Source organism: Balearica regulorum, chromosome 19, assembly GCF_011004875.1.
Source record: "Balearica regulorum gibbericeps isolate bBalReg1 chromosome 19, bBalReg1.pri, whole genome shotgun sequence".
Taxonomy (NCBI): Eukaryota; Metazoa; Chordata; class Aves; order Gruiformes; family Gruidae; genus Balearica; species Balearica regulorum.
The window spans coordinates 6,700,731-6,713,876 of NC_046202.1; positions in this window are offsets into that span (position 1 = coordinate 6,700,731).

Sequence of the window (13,146 nt, forward strand, 5' to 3'; positions counted from 1 at the left end):
TTAATTGTAAAATTCAGTTTTACCCTCCTCATTTTAACTTTGTTAAAGCTGAAAAGAATTATATTCTATTTAGAGGAAAGAGTGCCATGGCATGTTTTTCCAAGCAGGAGTAAGACCCCCAGCATGGACTGCACCAAGATCTGGACCTTCCCAAAGTGATGCTGTGATCCAGCTCAGGCACCTTCTCTATTCATAAAACTGCAAAGCCCCTTCTTTTCAGAAGGGATTAGTAAAAATCTTTTGTGTTTGCAATTCAAATCTCTGAAGCGTGGGGTAAAACTGACCTAAATCCAAGACTTCTTGGCCACAGAGGGGCTTCTTTCCAACCTGGAGTAAAAAGTTGGTATTTCAAAAATAATAATTATAAATCAAAGTTTTCATTCACTTGTGCAAGGAAAACTTTCTGATTTCAGAAACACTAATTTTCTTACTGGTTTACTGCGACAAAGTGACGGGAAGCAAGGCAGCTGGCATCAACGTTACACCGTGTTTCTCTTTAATGATGCATCTCCTCCTGCCTTCATCCTCCCCCTCGGGGAGGGTCCCTGACCCGTCTGGGCTCCAGGGATGAACCCAGGACGATGCCTCTTTCCAAGCCGACCTAAGAATATACCTGCCTTGCAATGCAGGGGTAGACCTTGCTGAGAAGCCTCATCCGCAGGATAAAATAGGTAATAAGAAAATAACTTGCATCATGCAGTGTACCAGCAGCAAAATTCAATTTTGTTTCATTGAAATAATCAAACGTTTTGGGGTCATTTCAGCCAAACACAGTAACGCGAGTCAGGCTGACCTGATCCAGCATGACATACTCGCTCGGTGCTCCCCTGGCAGAAAACACGGCCATGTTTAATAGGGAATTTGCCGAGCAATCCCGAGTGCTCTCAGGGTCATGGCAACTCCGTCCCCTCCCACCGCAGCAGGGGAGCAGAGCTGCCGAGGGCTTTGCAAAACCAAGCCTGATTTTAGATTCTATCAAAAGGATTTATTCAGGCATTAAAATCCCAGCGCTCCCTCGGTCTGGCCCCCGAGCACAGCCCCAGGTAAGCAGCCCAAATCCCCAGCCAAGGTGCCCAAGACCTCCCAGCAGGTACGGCTCAGATTTTAACCTCACTGACAAACACTTCCCTTCTTCCTCCGGTCACCCCCAAAGCATCAGAAGAGTTGACAGAATCAAGGATTTTCCCTTTTCCAACCCAGCAGAGAAGCCCAGATCCAGGTGCTCAGCCTCCGGGGCTCGCTCAGCTCCAGCTCCCGGGCTTGTCCGTATCCAACGTCCCCGTTCACCATGAGGCAATTAATTACCCAGCACTATATAAGGGGCTGGTGAAGTCTTTTGCATAAAATATTTGTTTCCTGAGAAGAGGGGGAGGGGAGATGCGGCTTAAAACATTCCTTGGGATGCCTAAATAATCCAGCCCAGATGGAAAACGTGTTCATAAAAGGAAGATGTTAAATACAAAACAACTGTGGGGGAACGCAGAAGGGCAGGAGTGGAAGGGAAACAGCCGGGGCAACGCAACTCTCAGCCTTCACGCAGCAGGTGATACCCAGTCCTGTGAAATCCAAAATCTGCTCCTTTCTGGTTTATTTCTTTTTTTTCCAACAGCACAAACAGTATTATTTTTCTCATCGTGACAAGCAGAGGTAGGACAAGAAAATAACAGCAGAAACCATTTGATGAAGGTAAATGGAAGGAAAGAAAGTGCAGCTTTCTTAAGGAAAAAAGAAAAACGGGGCTAGAGGAAGAAGATGTGGGTGGACAGCCCTCTCCCCTTTGCAGATAGGAGCATCAAAAAGTTTAGGGCATTTTTAGAAAGAAAAGACAAGCTGTGCAGATGAGCCACAACCCAAAATTTAGACCTAATACCTGGGGAAAATTTAGAAACAGTCTTGAGAAGCGTGGATCTACTTTCCCTTTACTGTAGGGTTCCTTTCATGGCATTACTCAGCATCTCAGCCATACCGTGTGCAAGAGGAAAGCAGACACGAAAGTACCGTAGGATCGGAGGAACAACATTTTTAAATGCAGTCACTGGACTTAATCTCAGAGCAATTAAAAGCAATAGCCACCATCACTTAGCAAAATTAAGATTAAAAACTATCCTAGAAATCAACCACCGATGGATCAGACCTTCATCACGCCTCTGCAGAGACTCAATGCAGAGGCTGCCCTCCAGACCTCTGTTCATTCCTCAGCAGAGCCAACACGCTGCCATGCCCAGAGCGGCATTTTTAGGTCTCTATCATCAGCACAACAGTAACAGCCATCACTTCACAGCTCTTCAACAACCCAGAGCCTCTGCTATTACCAGCTGCCATCAGAGGGGTGAGAGCAGCCGCGATGCTGAGAAGCTTTTGCCCTGGGACAACCAGTTCAGACACACAGTGATTTTTGATTATTTTTTTTTTCCCCCAGTATAACAAGCACAAATTAACCCAAAAAGATTCAGCAAAGAATAGATGAAGCTCATCTAAGTGCCAGATGGTAGCAGTCCTGACCAAATTCAAAGGCCTCATCCCTGCTTAGTCTTCTCAGCCCTAATCTAGATAAAAGCCCTCGCTTCTTGAGCAAAGAGCTTATTTTCCACAGTAAGAAGATGAGGGTGTTAAACCCTGGAGAGCCAGGGGAGTATTGCTATTTAGAGGAGGGGATGAGACATCCCAACTGTCTCAGATCTTGCACTAAATATTCCCAATCTCACCCTTCCTTGTAAGTGATGGCAAATCAGTAGATGACCTGGGAGAGCCTACACCCTCATCAGGAAAGAAGGCCCAAAGCTCTTCAAAGTAACTTCAGTTGATTGTGACCATGGCTTGGACCCCTGAAATAACTCTTTTGCCAATGCACGTTCACGTTTTCAGACCCAGGTTTGTAAGGATATACAGGCTCCCAAATGCTAGAGTAAGCCCACCTGTAAGCAAATCCTTGGTGGAAAGCCAAGCACGGGTGTCTGGGGATCACATTGAAGGCTATTTGCAGAGGATGGAGTCTGGATTTCCATGGAGTCTGGATTTCCACGGAGTCTGGATTTCCACATGACACTTTCAGAAGGAAACCTGTGCTTGGGTACATTACCCCAGCAGCACATCTGGAATTGGAAGGTCAACCCATGGATTGGCCACAGACACTCCAGGTTTCCCCGTGCTGTGGTGTGGGAATGCCCTGGCCATAAATAGGAGGAAAAAGTCATGAAAGCACGAGGAGATCTCCACTCTCAGGTACCACCTAGTCCTCGCTCTTGCTATCAGGACAGCTGTCAACGTAACCAGCCACATTGCTGCTGCCGAGGACGGGAGCGAAGCCGGCTGCCTGGCAGCTGCACATAAGGGATGAGCAGATGGATGTGGCGGGGTGGATCGTGGGGGGTGGGAGGGAAAGTTATGGGCCTGAAAGTCTTAAAAGGCACAAGAAGAAAGAGAAATCCAATCACAGTTAAATGCTGCAGCTCTCCCTCTCACTACAACCTTCGGTGCTGAAATAATCCAGGAGTGCTTTGAATACCTGCAGAGAGGGCTCTGAACATCTGATTTTGGATTCAAGCCACAGCACAGACCAGCGAGCATCAGCAGCGTTAACCCAGAGCGCGGCGGGAAGCAGCAAGCCCTGCCTTTCTTCTCGGCCATCCCAGGGAGGCTTCCAGACCTCGCCACCCCCACGAAATCCTTCCAAAACACAACCTCCCATTTAACAAACATGGACAGAGGGATGCAAGACTGTCACCTGCGACTACAGCAGCCTCACACCGACGCTCTTCCCTGCTGGCAGTATCGATCCTGTCCCAGTCTGGGGCTCCATCTTCTAAACCACCGGGACAGAGAGGTTTTATCCCTGTTTTGCACATGAGGACATGAAGCAAGAGGCAGACTGGAACATGAGGTGGTCTCCAGAAGCCAAGGTCAGGGTGTCTCTCAGATTCACCTGAGCTCATATCTTTGCCAGAACAGGAGAGTTGATTATTTTTTTATTTAAAAACCTAAACTGCAGAGGTACAGCTATGCTTCTCATTCAAGCCTGCTTTCTCTTAACACACCCCTAGCTCTGTAAAGCATTTCCCAACCAGAAACGGCAGTCTTCAATTCTTCATGAACAGCGGTTAGTCTCGCCACAATTTTTATTGTGCATCATGAATTTTAATAGAAATACACACAACCCCCAATCCCTCAGCACCAAGGCATCGAGACAGGCAGGGTTTGTACAAGGTGAGAGGTGCTACTGTTTTTTTAATGCAGTCGCAGCAAATGGTTGTGGTGGGTGAAGGAGAGCCTAACAGAGCTACTTCCATCCGCAGAGAGCATGGAAATCATCTTGGTCAGGTCCTACATAGCAGCACGGTGTCCTGACTCGGGTGCTTTGTATCAGCATTTGTCAAAGTTATGACAGCCCCAAAAAACCACCCCAAAACCCCCAAAAGAAGCTAGTGAACCTGCCTGCTCCCATCTGACTCACAGCACTTCCCACCCCATCTCCCCATCCACCCAGGCACAGGAGATGACCCCGCGCACCAGCAGCCCTCCCCGCTGTTAACAGCGCCCCTGGATGAGCCCCAAACACAGACCCCAAACCAACCCAGAGACATCAAAGAGACTTCTGGCTTAAATGATCTTTCTGGCTTTGACGAGGGAATGGTTTTCCATTGCGGCTTTGATAGCAAATAAACGAATCGCTTTGCTTTCTCTTTACGTCAGCCTCAAAAATGTGTCGTGTCCGTCCCCGTCCCCCCCCCCCCCCCCCACCGTTAACAGACATCAGTTCTGGCACGACGCAGATCCCTGCCTTCCCACACAGAAGGGATTAGTGATTCACCCTCTGGTTTCAGCAACTCTGGAAGCCCAAGAAATTAGATTAAACTTCTCTAACACATCTTTGGTATCTTCTCCTGGAAGGTTAAAACAAACAAACCAACCAACCAACCCACCCAGTTTCATTTACCAGAAGGAAAAGCAACCCCTACTAACGCTCGGCATGGAGAAGCTTGGGAGATGAGACGGATGGACAGTCAGTTCAGTGGAGGGTTTCCCATTTCCAGGAGCAGGCTCGCTCACAGGCATGCTCAAGGTTGCAGTCTTACTGGCAGCTTCCTGCAACAGCAGAAACCCCAGATGCTTGTGGCTGGAAGCGACCTATTTTGGGGAAACGAGCAGAACAATGCCCAGAGCACCCTCTCCCTGCAGAGAAGGCAGTGGGGAGGAACATTTCCCAAAATCTCTTGGCAGCAAAGTACCCTCTAGTTCCTTATGGGCAAAGCTGTGTGTCACATGAAATCCAGCTGGGAGGAGGAGGCAGCAGCATTACCAGCATTACTAAGAAGCCCCAGAAGAGACAGACCCCATCACAGAGACCTCTCCAGCAGGAAGCTAATGCCTCTCCTGGGCTGTCCCATACAGACGCCACAGCTCCTGGAGACATCGTGCTTCCAACAATGTGAACATTTGCAAGCTGCTCTCAGGAAACTTGGCCAAAAAACAGGAGACGCATTGTGCTATCCACAAGAGTCACAGGCTTTTGGCCCTCCTGAGGTCACACCATGGGACTCACATGGAGAACACCCATAGCAGCTCCTACTTCACTTACCAGCCTCCTCCTTCACACCGCGGCAGAACTGTCTCAGTGCTGAAAGCTCCTACAGGCCATGCCTGTAGACAGAGCTGCTCTTTGCTTTTGAAGATCCTATCAGAGATGCTCTCGGTGGAAAACACACTACCACCTTGCCCTAAGCATGGCAGCAAAAAAACACCTGTGGGCACGAGTGCATCCGAGTCTCACCAGCACACGGGGAAGCAGCAGCTCTCAAGTCACTGAGGTTTCTGATCTGCAGGTCAATACGCACTGCTCAAAGCAGGTTATGAGCCGCACACAGAAGGATTCAACACTACCAGAAATGCTGGTCTCAGCAAGCTCCTATTGCCTGTGATGTTAGACACCAACCCTGTTCACATGTAGCAGCTCATGCCCCCAAAGGCTAATGCTCCCCATGCCTGGGTAAAAACCACTCAGCTCTAATGTGATGGTTAAGATCTTCACCCAGCAGCCAGATCAGTGCAGCACTAGACGGCCTCAAAGGACTTAGGGCTTGTGAGAGTCTAGTGGAGATGCCAGCAGCAGATGGCAGGTCATCGGAGAAGGCCCTTGGCAGCAGGGCTGCAAGGACCCTCCCTGCACGGTGTGCTCCTTCTCCTGGGGAGCATCACCACATCTTCCCCATCCCATCTGGGAATGGCAGCCTGGGCTTCATCACTGGGCAACTATGAACTTCAGCTCAAACTTAGCTCTATCTGCTGCTATGACGCCATGAATGACTCAAGGGGAAATCTTCATGCTGCAGTAGCTGGCACATCCATCCGAGATTGTATAATTCAGTGCACACTCACACTTCGCCCTCAAGTTTTCAGCAGATCTGCTCGGATCCCAGTTCTCAATGATGGGGAAGTGCTTCACTAAGTATTTTGACTTTGTCAGGGTGATCGTTCCAGGGGGCCATTATCTGCTCCAGCATATTCAGCTACCCCAGCCAAGCAGGCAAGTCCCAGCAGTGCTGGGCTCCAACAAGCCCCGGACACCAGTCAGCTCAAACACAGCAGCTTTCAAGCTGCTCTAATTGACACCAGGGTCTATGCCAGCCTCCAGCTGTGCCCGGCCTTTGAGAAGATGACAGCCACCTTGTGTGCCAGGGTACGGGCTTCCCCCCCCGCACTACAGTCACTTGTTTGTTTTACGCACGTACAGTCGTGCCCGGGCAACTGCTTGGTGGAGGGAGCTTTTCTGCTGTAAATCTGCTTTGTATCAGTCTACATCCCTTCTGCACACAAATGCTGGGGAGACAGTAACTCCTGCAGAAGGGCTGCCTTGACACCGGGCAGACCGTGGTGCCCCAGCAATGGGAGACCATCCTCGTGCAAGTGGCATGCCCAGGGCAGGCACTGCTGGGAGATCTCCCGCGATGAAGGCTTCCTGTATTCCTACAAACCATTTTATTCATGCACGATGGAGTGTCATAAATAATCACAAGTGGGCTGTGCTCCCAGAGCACCGAGTGCAGCACGGTTCGCCAGGAGTTTGCCTCGCTTGCTAACAGCCAGCGGGAACGGTGCACACAGCATCTTCATTCAAGCAAGATCCAAAGTGGTGGGAGAAAGAAAAGATCCCTCATCCACCATGGCTGGGCAACCCAGGGACTGTGGCTTTATTTAAAATAGGAGATGGAGGAAAGCTCAAATACTCCAGAGAACAATTAGATGCCTAATTCCCATTGCCTTCAGGGCAAAGTTAGACACAGGAGCTGGGTCCTGGTCAAGAGATACTAATGTCCTGCTGCCAGCAAGAGTTTGAGTCATCTTCCTGGAAACATTGCTGCCCTCCTCCCGATATCACTGTTGACATTAATTCTGAATTAAGACAGACCCTATGCTTGTTAGCCAGCACCAGTGTCAGACCTGGTGGGCTGAGGTTTATGACTGTCACAACAGAGAAAGGCAAATCCTCTGCAATACCTTCTTTAATCAATAGCAGGAACAGGCTTGTCTAATTGCTTTGACCTTTGCTTGGTAAGCCTTCTGCTCACTGGGCTGGGCTTCAGCAGGGGAGATCCACAAGCCCAATTTAATCCTTACAAATTTCCTGCTGTTCCATTTTCTTGCCTGAGAGCAAGACCCAGGAAAAATGCACTAATTCCCCAGGCTTTCCCCAAGCAACCGCAGACATAGAAGGGCCTGTGGGAACAGAACCGAGCCAAGGTATCAGGCTGTCTCTGCTGCACCGAATGTATCGAGGCGCTACTTCTGACACTCATCTGGAGCGAGCACCAGTTTGTAGGACCAGCTTTGAGCCAGTCTAAAAGCCCCACACAGCAGCCCTGGGAACACTGCAGGGCCTCTGTTGCATGAAAGATTTGTTTCTATTTAAAAGAATGCATCCATGGCCTCAGACGCTGCTCAGGGGATACCTCGCACCTACTGCTAAGTGAGCACTAAGGCTAGGTGCGTTGTTTATTGAAAATACACGTGGAGACAGAGACAAGGCATTTTGTCAGGTAGGAGGTGTTTTGGCACAGCGTGCTCTCCCGTTGTTCTCGGTGGCAGCTGTGGAACGTGGCAGCGAGCAGGACTGCAGGAGGGGAGCAGCGTGGGCACGCTCCTGGCTGGCACCCAGAGCCCCCCAGCACCAGGAAGCCCAGCAGGTCTCTCTGTGCTGGTTGGGATCACTCCCATGGGGAGATCTCACAGCTCGCCCCCTCCCCAGCAGCACCTTGGCTGGACCTGGTGCAAGAGGAGATACCAAAGGGCACGGCCTCGACTGGACAAGCTATAGATAAAGTCAACCTTACTGAAAAATGCCCATCCTCATTCCCACACTTGAACTCAACTGCACAAAACCTGGGGAGTGACCAAGTCCAAAGGAGCACGTGAACTAAGAGACCACTTGGGAACATCAGGGGAAAGGGCTGGAGAACTGCTGCTGTTGAAACAATTTTCCATCCCTTCCTAAATGAATCCCTTCCTATTTATGGAGGTCCACAATATCTGACAACGAAGTATTTATTGGGGGAAGGAGGGAAGCAATCTACCTTTGTGCTACTGCTCCTTACGCTCCTTCAGGAGATACGGCCACAACACCCAACGCAGACCCCGACTCCCGAGCAGTCCCAGCTGGATGCTCCCACCTCCCTTTGGGGTCACAGACACCCCAGGAGGGCTGTGGGGTGCCCGCAATGGAGCTTTTCACTAAGAAAAGGCCCTTATAGCTCCAGGCAGAGCCACAAGCCCTGACCCGAGTCCCTGAAGGGCTCTGCTGGGCTCTGCTCTGAGCAGGCAGGGCAGCAGCACGGACAGACAGACAGACACCGCCATGCCCTGAACAGGCCTCAGGACACCTTACACCCTCTCTCAGCCACTTATTTCTGGCGTGGCTTACGCCAGACTTGATGTTCCCCTTCCTGCCCCTTCCCCGCGGGGTCAGACGCAGAAAGCGGCCGGGGTGTCCGACACCCCCCCGCAGGACAAACACCCGCTCTGCCCGGTTTCGGGGTGACGCCGCTCGGCAGAGGCCCGGCAGAGGCCCAGCGGAGCCGGCTGAAGCCTGAGCTCCTGCCACCATCTAGCGGTGATGCTCCACGGGGAGAGCCGACCCGCCCTCAGCCGCGCCCCCCCGGCCCTGCCCGGACCCGCAGCCTGCCAGAGCCCCGGCCTTGCCCTCGGCCTCCAGCTCTCCCTGCAAAACCTCCTTCGGGTGCAGCCATTCCCCCCCTCGCCCTTCCCCAGCTGACGAGTGTCAGTTTCGGTGCTTCAAATTCTTTGTTTGCAGGAGTTTCAGGCATCTTTTCCTGATCCAGGTCAGCTCTTGTTTTCTCCTTGTTTCTAGGCTCTCTCAGGTCACTTGTACTAGCTCCAATCTCACACAGGATTTTCTTGGAAATTTTCATTTTCAAGCTGTTTGGTCCATTATTGAGCCATAATAAACCAACCAGGTTTTCAGGAGGGCGAGGCTTAAAGGTTAGGGGCAGGTTCAGCCGCCCCCATTGCTCCAAGCTCTGTAGCAAGCTTTTAGCCACAACCACAGTCTCCTAAAACCCTTTGAGATCACCCTGAAACCCAGTTTTGCCCCACAACAGCAAAGGCACCGCTGGAGACCCCCACACCACAACCATCCCCCCAGGCAGGGACTCACCAGGGCTGCAGGAATCCAGTAGCTCCAGTGCAGCATGTTCACATCCCAGCAGTTACTCCTATCACACCCAAACCATCCATTTACTGCCTGAAATACCTCTCCAGGGTTCCCTGGAAAGACAAGTCACCCCACTGGCCAGGGAGCAGCAGGAATGCCAGATGGTGACTGCCCCAGTTCAATCACAGCCCCCAACGTGAGGGGCCATCGGGTGATCAGCATCTCCTGTGGGTAACGACCAGCTCCACCTCAACAGCCTCCAGCTGTGCTAAATGCCAGAGCAAAACTAGCATGCATGAGATTGCAAGTCCATGTTAGTCTGCTAAATGATAAATCCACTCACCTGAGACCCCCACAACAGAGCAGGCAGTAACTGGCCCCAGCTGCTCAGTAAATGCTGCTACCAAAGGAAGGAAAGGGGTAAGAGTCCAGGGAAACAGAATTAAACTCCAGGGTGAAAATCCTGCTTGGGGTGCTGAGCTGTGGTGAGTGCTGCCAGGAGGAGATGCAAGCAGCAAAAACCCCATCTATGGGTCACAAAATCACATTTCTTACCTACTTGTGCCTGCTAGAAGATGTTGTTTTTGTTCATACAGGACACTGGGGTAAAATGGGTACAAGGACATAACAGGTTCACCCATGTTTTTCAGTCACTCACCTTCCCTGAGTTGCTTCTGGGCTCTCACCCTTTCCCCCCAGACACGACTACTCCGTGGTTGTACTCTTTATACCAAGACTGTAAAGAAGACATTGCCATCTTCCTTGCTGTAAAGCCCCCTTCTTGCTAGCAGGTAAGGGTCATTACCAGAAGGGATCTTTTCAAAGGCTAAATGATAATATAGTGTATTGTGAAATGTTTTATTCGTAAACAGTAATAAGGCCTATGAAAAAGCTGGTTCATGGATTGTAGTGGGGATTTTTTGTAGCTACAGCTGAAATCTTACAGTTATTTATTTCACTGAGGTGCAAGAATCATGTTGCAAGGAGCTAACAACAGAGATAGCACAAGGAAATCTATGTTTATTTAACATCCTGTAAAGAAACACTTTCAAAAGGTACATTGGGAATATTGGTTCTGCCAGGAAGCCTTGCAGGTTGGGGCACAGCCTCCCCCTCCTTGTAGCAGCACGGTCAATCAGATGCATTTTCTAGCCACGGGTAAGTTACTGCTCTCAGTAAAGGTCATAGCACTTAGCAGAGCTGTAAAAGCCCTTTATAAAGGAGAAACTGAGACCTGCAGACACAAAGCAAGCCACCCAAGTCACCTAGTGAGGCACCCAGGTGTCCCGTGAGCCGGTGTGGTGCACCAAGGGACAGGAACGCCTTGGCATCAGCGCTGAAGGAAGATCTGAATCCAGCAAGCTTGCACCTTGCTTCTCAGCATGGCTCCTATTTATTTAGCTGAGTTGTTTTCAACCCGGGATTCACGGACACCTCGAGGTAAGTCCCCAGGCTACCTCTGAAAAGTTGGCACCAGCTAACAGACAAACCCCCCAGGTAATAAGGTGCCAACACAGGAACCTTTGTGTTTCCAACTTTTCGGGCATCTTTGAGGAAGATATTTGTGGGGCTCAGAAATCAAAATTTTGAAAGTCACCGAGCCAACTAACAGCAGACAAACAAGTTGCAAGAGCTTGACACACACATGGGTTTCTACCGTTAGCTACAGCTTTATTTTCTCACTCTGCCAGGCAATTCATCACTAGCACAATTTTGATTACAGCTGGAGGGAAAAGGAGAATTTACAATCCAAATTTCAGCAGCTGCCAGCATACTCATTCATATGAACTTTTGAGAACAACATTTCTTTAGAACTCTCTGTTTTAAAAAGAGGGCTAAAGCAATTTGCTTGCCAAAAGAAGGCACTGCTGGAGAAGGCAGATGCCGTTCCTCGTTTTCAGCAATACTTTCACGCAATACCAAAATATTTGGCACAAAGCAACCGATTAAAGAAATGCCATCGCTGATGGCAGATGGTACTTCTCATCCCAATCTGTAGCAGCCTGCTAACGTTCGATGTAATCTGATTGCAAACACAACACGTGCATTTTTTCCAGATGAGCAAGCTTTACATAGTTTTTCATTGCCCTTATTTTAGTTTGATAACAAACATCATCATTATGAGCAAACAACCTGATTACAGTGTTATCAAATGAATCCCTCCTGCTCACCCCACCCTTCCAGCACCTGCAAACGTCCTGTCACATCAGCAAAACAGTCTTCCTTCCCCCCCCCCCCCCCATTGTACTACCTGCTTGTAACACCTAGTTTTAAGCTGCTCATACTATCAAGAGCCAGGAGGGGGCCTGGAAGGAACCTGAGTTAAGACTAGGGCACTAAATTACAGCAAGACTTCCTATGTGAAGGAATATTATAGCCATATTCCAGGCAGCAGGTTGCTGATCTTTACTTTAGAACAAAATGGATTCAATCACAAACTGATTTTGCCAAGGACTTTTTATTCAGTGGGAACTCACCGTACATCCTCCTGTAAGTTTACTCAAGTGTAACTCTATGCACTAAGAGCTATGAAAACAGGATTTTCTTCAAGGAAGTTGTACTTCTATAAAACTCACTGAACAAAGCCATGCACTTGCCAAATAGTGGCTGCCCAAGTTATGAAAGAGAGTTTGTTTAACAGAAAACAAGTGAATACACGTCCGACCGCCTTTCTCTTCCTCTTTGCTGGCTGAGGGACAGAATTCAGTGGAGGCCAAAGGCGACTGCTTTGCTAATTAAAACAGCGCAGACTCACTCAAAGCTGAGGCCATGCTAACACGGGGCATTAATGCTCGTTCAGGGCAGGCATTTCAGAGCTGGCCAGGTTTCCTAGAGCCATACCAAGGGGATTTGTAAAACTATTCTATTAAAATCACTTTCTTCTACTAATTCTCAGAGTCCCTCGCCCCAGTAAAAATTATAAAACAATGTCGCAGGTTTGCTTTTTAATGATGCTGCCATTCGCCACCAGATTTGAATGGGCACCGTTTGGATGCTTTGTTTTTTTGGACAAGCAAGACAGGCTGGCCGCCGTGCCGCACTTTTCACAAGCTTCCAGGAGCACAACACAGTATGTTTTTCCTACTCTCTCAAGCACTGAAGCCAGCCAGGTGCAACTTGTTCCAGCTGCCCAGTAACTGGAACTAGAATTTCACAAATCACATTATCTTGATTTCAACAGCCACCCACCTCCGTCCTCCAACCACCTCCGGTCACCTGCAGGCACTCTGAAATGCCCTGTGGTTCAGCTGAGTAAGTTACACAGCAGATGTAGTGAGGAGGCAGCAGAAGGCCTGATCATCATCAGGGAAGAGCAACAGGAGAGACGGGTCCAGGTCACAAATTCTGCATTTCTCACCATGGGCACCAGCTACTTGCCCAACCCCATGATACACAAAAGAAAAAAAAAAAGTTTATGTAAGGTGCTCACTGCACCAACAAAGGGTTTGAAATTCCAATCTGTTGTGGACTTTCACTACCGATTT